The sequence below is a fragment of the Condylostylus longicornis genome, unplaced genomic scaffold, assembly GCF_029603195.1.
Source record: "Condylostylus longicornis isolate FDR11 unplaced genomic scaffold, ASM2960319v2 ptg000551l, whole genome shotgun sequence".
NCBI lineage: Eukaryota > Metazoa > Arthropoda > Insecta > Diptera > Dolichopodidae > Condylostylus > Condylostylus longicornis.
The window spans coordinates 36,419-43,962 of NW_026578509.1; the positions used below are offsets into that span (position 1 = coordinate 36,419).

The 7,544-nt window shown below is 42.2% G+C and overlaps 1 pseudogene; it reads left to right on the forward strand.

Moving 5' to 3' along the window:
- Positions 1-378: 378 nt before the first annotated feature.
- On the forward strand, positions 379-3,977 carry LOC129617534 (DNA topoisomerase I, mitochondrial-like; annotated as a pseudogene).
- Positions 3,978-7,544: the final 3,567 nt, after the last annotated feature.

The window sequence follows — 7,544 nt, forward strand, 5'->3', positions numbered from 1 at the left end:
AGTGAACGAGTTTTCGCAATGTCGAGATTATACATTCAGAAATATTCTGAAAATGATCTTCGGAAAATATGAATCGCCCCATTGAACATCTTGACGTCGATTCAGGAGAGTGACATCAAATTGCAACTCGAGTACCGTTTAAACAGAGTGTCATGCAGACGTGAACAATCCGACAGTTTGGGACTTCTGCGTTTATGCGACGGACTTTGGGACTTCTGCGTCGAAAAATTCTGTGGAACTTCAGCGTTTTCCATTCGAGTATTTCTACTTCGAAAGAATGAAACATATAGAATAGTTTCAGTGAGGAGAATACATTCTACCATGCAATCAATAATTGGGACAGTGTGGAACAGAATATGTTCAGTCATGACTTAAAGTATGAAGGAGAATATCAAACGAGATCGAGTGAGTTGAATTAATGTTTCTTTTATGTTTGATTTCTTGATGTTCAGAGTGTGATTGAATCCGATGATGATACTCCTTTACTTGGAGGACACCAAGTTCTTCCCCCCGCGAAGAAGCAGAGAATTGACGCACTGGGAATTGATGTCCTTCCATCTCTCTCAGATGAAGATGATGACAGACCATTGATAGCAGCGACTGCATTAGCCATTGGGGGAACTGCTGTGGACATGGCATCTCAACCCGATGAGTTACCCCCACTCACAATGCCAACACCAAGCGAACTTGGAGCAAAATCGGGAAGCAGACGTGTGACGAGAAAACCAGCGATGGCGGTTGCTTCTCCTGTTGGTGCTGCAAGTGAAATATCGGAAAGCAAAGCAAGCACAACTGTCCCAAAGATTCGACGGGGCCTTCAACTGACCGAAGCGAACTATGAACCAATTAATTGCTGGTGGGAGAAAGAGAGTTCGACTGACGGCATTCAGTGGTGCTATTTGGAGCATAACGGGCTCCTTTTCACTCCGGCCTATGAGCCCCATAGAATTCCCGTTCTCTTTCGAGATCAAAAAATCATTCTTCCCCCTGAAGCTGAAGAAGTTGCAAATTATTGGTGTCAAGCGATAGAATCAGACTACGGGAAAAAGGATAAATTTATCAACAATTTTTGGACAGCTTTCATTTCACGCCTTCCGTCGGATCACGTTTTAAAAAAGGAAAAAGCGGAGTACGCTGATGTTCATTTTTCTTTGATTAAAACTGTAAGTTATCGTTGAGAAATTCAATTACTTTCATCCTGCTTTAATTCAAATCACAACTCGACGACGTTCCTTGCTCATTTTTTTTCCATTCCGTGTTTTTATTTTTAGTATATCGACAAAAATCGGGAAGACCTAAAGGAAAAAAGAAAGAATTTCACAAAGGAAGAAAAAGAACAAGAAAAGGCGAAAAAAGAGCTTGAAGAGGGACCGTATATGTACGCTTTGTTTGATTGGTTAAAAGAAAAAGTTGGATCATATAAATCGGAGCCTCCGAGCTTGTTCAGGGGTCGTGGTGAACATCCAAAGATGGGACAATTAAAAGTATGTAACTCGATTTGAGTCTCAATTCCATCTTCAGTACTTTTGTCAATTCGATTGGATCCCAATTCTCCTTTTTTTAGAGACGAATCTTTCCAGAAGAAGTGACGCTGAATTGTCATGCTGATGCCCCAGTGCCTCGTGTTTCTTCGGAGCTTCCTGGACATTCATGGAAGGACGTCTTTCACGACAATTCTGTTAGTTGGCTCGCGTATTATAAGGATTCCGTTAACGGTCACTTCAAGTATGTCTTTCTGGGGGCGGGGGTCGGCCGTGAAGGGTCAGAAAGACCATTTGAAGTACGAGAAGGCTCGAAAGTTAAAGGATCATATTGATAAAATTCGTCAAGACTATACTGAAAAAATTCAGTCAAGTGACGTTGGGGAGCGACAACTTGGGACTGCTACTTATATGCTTGATGTTCTTGCATTGAGGGTTGGAAATGAAAAGGACAGCAGTGAAGAAGCAGATACTGTTGGATGTTGTTCATTGCGAGTAGAACACATTCTGTTTGATGAAGAAGCGACTTCTATTACTCTAGATTTTTTGGGGAAGGATTCGATTCGCTACTTGAATACCGTTAGCGTTGACCCATTAGTATTCAAAAACCTGATGGGATTCTGCAAGAGAAAAGGGAAAGAGGAAGATATATTTGATCAAATCAATGTAAGCAATGATACACAACTGTCCAATTAGCTGTCTTGTTTCTAGCCGTCAGTCTTGAATAAATATTTGCGAGATCTGATGCCAGAACTCTCAGCAAAAGTCTTTCGTACATTCAACGCATCTAAGACGCTTCAGCAAGAGCTCGATAAACTTGACTGTGAGATTGTGGACGTTTCAAATCCGGAAGCTGTGAAACAATTTTATGATTCGGCGAATCGGTGAGTTCAAGATTGAGAATTGATCTCGTTTTATTGTGACAGTTTCTAGATCCGTGGCCATTTTGTGTAACCATCAACGGTCCATTCCAAAACAACACGAGAGCAGCATGGATAAGATGAAGACGCAGTTGTATAAAATTGAGGAGGATATAAACGAATTGCAAGTATGATGGTATATCAGGGTTCAGAATTGTCTATTCTGGTTGTAGGCTTACGTGAAATGGTTGGGAGGAAGTCAAAAAAAGGCGTTTGCTTACAAGCCTTCAACTCAGAGCGTAGGTTTTTAACTTGGATTTCTGGTGCTTATGATTGTTCAACAATTCTTGCTTCTTAGAAGGATGAAGAGGCTGTTTCTCGTCAATCTATCGTTAAGGCAGGAATGCGAGCAGATGTCGCAGAGAAGAAGATCGCTCAACTAGAGTGAGTGTCATGGATGGAACATCACAATGTTTTTTTTTAACAGAAAGCGGAAACAAAATCATGAATTAAAAATGCGAATGAAAGATGAGAATAAGACAGTCGCGAATTCAACTTCCAAACAGCACTATATGGACCCACGGTGAGATGGTTTCTTCTTCACCGTATATTTTGCTTTTCCAGAATTACTGTCGCCTTTTGCAAAAAATGGGAACTCCCAATTGAAAAGCTGTTCAATACTGGTTTGCGCAAAAAATTTCCCTGGGCGATGTACGCCCACAGCGATTTCAGTTTCTAGTTCGAATTGTTTCATTTTTGGTGCCACGCTTTTATTTGCAACCTCCTTGTCTGTATTGGCTCGGTGATTTCGGCTCCAAAAAGTTGCTTCTGTTTGTGCGAATACAAATTCAGCCGTTAATGTGTTGTTGCCAGTGAATTGATTTCAAAGCACCCGCTAGACGTGACTCAACGTGAGAATGTGTTGATGATTGTTTTCTGTCGCGTGGAGTTGAGTTGCCGAGAACTAGAATGAAATTCCTTGATCGTGACGTTAAAAGGATGTTTGGGGAGAGTAAATCAGAAGAAAAAGGGATTTTCCAGTCAGTTCAAAGAAGAAAATAGGAAGGAAATAGTGGAGGAAAGACTGAATAAACTTTTTTTGGCGAAGTTGATAAGTGTTGTTTGAAGTCTAAGTTTTATTTGTCGTTTTGAAGTTGAGTTTTATTGACTTCATTGATCAACCAAACCACTCAAGCTATAGCCACTCATCAAGACATTTCACGCTGACATGCACAATTTCTCTTGTTATTGGAGCGTGGTACGACTCTTCTTTCCACGCTTCGAAAACCCCATTATTTCTCGCCGGTCGGGGTAACGCCCGATTGTCACCATGTGGGGCGCTAACATTGTTGAATATTCCTGTCTTTCCTTCATTCCAATTCCTCCGACGACAAAGCCATGTCCACATCGAGGGTGCAGTAACAGTTGACAGCGTGATGGAAATCAGGCAGCCAGTTGTGGTGAAGTGTCGTGGATCGCTACAGGCTGGAAACAGAGCATAGACAAGCGGCAGATCCTCTACAGGCTGGAAACAAAGCATAGACAAGCGGCAGCTGCGACCATAGATGAGGGAAGCAATGGCAAGCCAGCTGTGCGAAGTGTCGTGGATCCGCTACAGGCTGGAAACAGAGCATAGACAAGCGGCAGATCCGCTACAAGCTGGAAACAGAGCATAGACAAGCGGCAGATCCGCTACAGGCTGGAAACAGAGCATAGACAAGCGGCAGATCCGCTACAGGCTAGAAACAGAGCATAGACAAGCGGCAGCTGCGACCACAGATGAGGGAAGCCAATACTTATGCCTGCCAATGGGGCCCTCCATAGGTCCAGCCCAATTTCAAGAATGGTCAGTTACAACAGCACTTCACGGGTTAGCACCAAAAGATCAGCAGCACGTCTTTATTTACCAAGATAATGTCATGATTAGTCATGATGAAAATGAACTACCCGAAGCAACCCGAATTTATAATCAAGTGAGCAACAATTTCCTACAAAAAGGAGCAACAATAAACTGGTTGAAAACTAAAAAGCCGACAAGCAATGCTCAATCCATCTTGAGCTTCAACATTAATCAAGGAGAAGTGACCTTCAAACAAGAAACAATGCAAAAAGCTATCAACAAGATAAAGAAAATTCTGAATGAACTAGTGCCGTCGAAGCGAACGCGGGCCCAAGGTCTAGGGTCGCTAAATTTTATAGCACGGGCATACCCGCCTTTGACCCCATTGCTATCACCTTTATTCAGCCACATGACGACTCTATCTGATTGGTCAACTACTAAAGCTATTGAAAAAGAAGAAAGGCAACAATGGATTAAAGTACTTCAACACTTGGAAGGTACCCTCGCACAGCAAGACTTGACAACAACTTATGATCAATTCATCTTCACTGACGCATCGGAGACACATGCAGGTCTTTATGTTGACGGGAAAGTCTATAGTGAACGCCTCTGGGACAAATGGCGAAGCTCAACAGCAAATGAACTCCAAGCAATTGGTCAAGCAATTCGAAAAATCGACTTCAAAAAGAACCCATTATGGCAAGTTGACAACTACAACGCAGTACAACTTTTAAAAGGCGAAGTTCTCCCGAAAGCCCCGGAAATCAAGAAGATTCTTCAAAAAATCTGGCAAAAACTACCTTATGTAACTTGGAAATTCGTGAGTGGTCACAAAAATCTTGCAGATGAAGCATCAAGGCCGGAGCAATCAGTCCAGCACTGTAAAAATCAAGCGCTGAGGAAATTCCAGCAGAAGCTGAAGGCAAAAAATTATAAAAATAGAGTAGCTGAATTCTTAACAAATTTTTAATAATTTTCCGTACCTGATAAATCTGTTTTTCGAACTTTAACGCAAATCAGTTCCTCTCTGACTGTAATAACAAAATTGAAATTAGCATGAAAATTGAGCACTGACTCAGCGCAACTTGATTCCATATTTCGGCCAATAGCAAACCCTAGCATTCTGTAGCAAAAGCAATTAGTTAATACTAGAGCAAACATTCAAAATTCAGAATATCACGTCCAGACGCCATCGGAACAACAGCCAACGACTTCATCAACATTCCAATCACCCGCAACGAACAATCATCACCTGATCCGACCATCCAATATGCAAGAAGAGCATTATGTTCCGAGGATTTACAAAATTCCGAAGCTTAGCGGATATCGAAGAAGAAATAGTAAGAAACTGGTGCACTTATCCGCCAACATTACGACCAAATATTGCTCATCTCTTGTCAAATATGCGGATTAAAGGACCTTACTGGGCGAATGTAGCCTTCGAAGCCATGCATGTCACATCAACAGAGCCTCCAGATGTCATTGCTGCAAAAATTCGACGATTCGAAGAAACTAAAGGCCGCAATCAAGACCTTCAGAGCAAATCGAGGCCGTAGTTCTTTCAGAAGTCGCAACTTTCAAGAAGGACGATCATCATCGGTGGAGCGCCACCATTTTGAAATCCCCGAAGAACCTTCCCAGTCTGAGGGGGAGCCAGCCAGGGAACTCTGACATCCCATACAGCACCATACATGAGAAGAAGAATGATATGATTCATGAGAACATACATCAAATAATAATTCCAGATTCATTGAAAATATCAACGCCAATACATAGAATTATGAGAATGAGAATCCATCCGTTGTGCAATTGATACATAAAGATCCAGCAGCTAAAGCCATTCAATGACAACAGCAAGCAACGGGCCGAAGCCGACTTTGAACTAATGAGAAGACCAAGACAGCCACCGCTGAAGCACCTTCCTTACAAAGAGCACAGAATACTCACCGAATGGAAGGACATGATGATAAGAAAAGCTGACTCCAAAAGGTACTTCCACACCAGCTTTTGCACATTGTGCCCCACTTTCCAGTCTGCCGAGAAAAGTGATGGACCAGAGTGGCACTAGTTCATTCAGAATTTTCTTTATCTTGTTGATAGCTTTTTGCATTGTTTCTTGTTTGAAGGTCACTTCTCCTTGATTAATGTTGAAGCCCAAGATGGATTGAGCATTGCTTGTCGGCTTTTTACTTTTCAACCAGTTTATTGTTGCTCACTTGATTATAAATTCGGGTTGCTTCGGGTAGATGACCAATCATGACATTATCTTGGTAAATAAAGACGTGCTGCTGATCTTTTGGTGCTAACTCGTGAAGTGCTGTTGTAACTGACCATTCTTGAAATTGGGCTGGACCTACGGAGGGCCCCATTGGCAGGCATAAGTATTGGAAATATTGGCCATCAATCTTTAGTCCACAAAATTTTCGGCATTCTGGCTTCAAGGGAAGGTTGTAAAAGCCTTTTGATAGATCAATTTGACCGACATATTTGAAATTTGCAAGTGCTTTGGCCAGCTTTAGGCCACCTATTTTTTCACCTAGATACTTCTTCATGACATTGTTCAATTCGGTGAAGTTTCCAACCACTCTGGTCCAACACTTTTCTCGGCATTGTCACGGACTGGAAAGTGGGGCACAATGTGCAAAAGCTGGTGTGGAAGTACCTTTTGGAGTCGGCCTTTTCTTATCATCATGTCCTTCCATTCGGTGAGTATTCTGTGCTCTTTGTAAGGAAGGTGCTTCAGCGGTGGCTGTCTTGGTCTTCTCATTAGTTCAAAGTCGGCTTCGGCCCGTTGCTTGCTGTTGTCATTGAATGGCTTAGCTGCTGGATCTTTATGTATCAATTGCACAACGGATGGATTCTCATTCTCATAAATCTTATGTATTGGCGTTGATATTTTCAATGAATCTGGAATTATTATTTGATGTATGTTCTCATGAATCATATCATTCTTCTTCTCATGTATGGTGCTGTATGGGATGTCAGAGTTCCCTGGCTGGCTCCCCCTCAGACTGGGAAAGTTCTTCGGGGATTTCAAAAATGGTGGCGCTCCACCGATGATGATCGTCCTTCTTGAAAGTTGCGACCTCTGAAAGAACTACGGCCTCGATTTGCTCTGAAAGGTCTTGAATTGCGGCCTTTAGTTTCTTCGAATCGTCGAATTTTTGCAGCAATGACATCTGGAGGCTCTGTTGATGTGACATGCATGGCTTCGAAGGCTACATTCGCCCAGTAAGGTCCTTTAATCCGCATATTTGACAAGAGATGAGCAATATTTGGTCGTAATGTTGGCGGATAAGTGCACCAGTTTCTTACTATTTCTTCTTCGATATCCGCTAAGCTTCGGAATTTTGTAAATCCTCA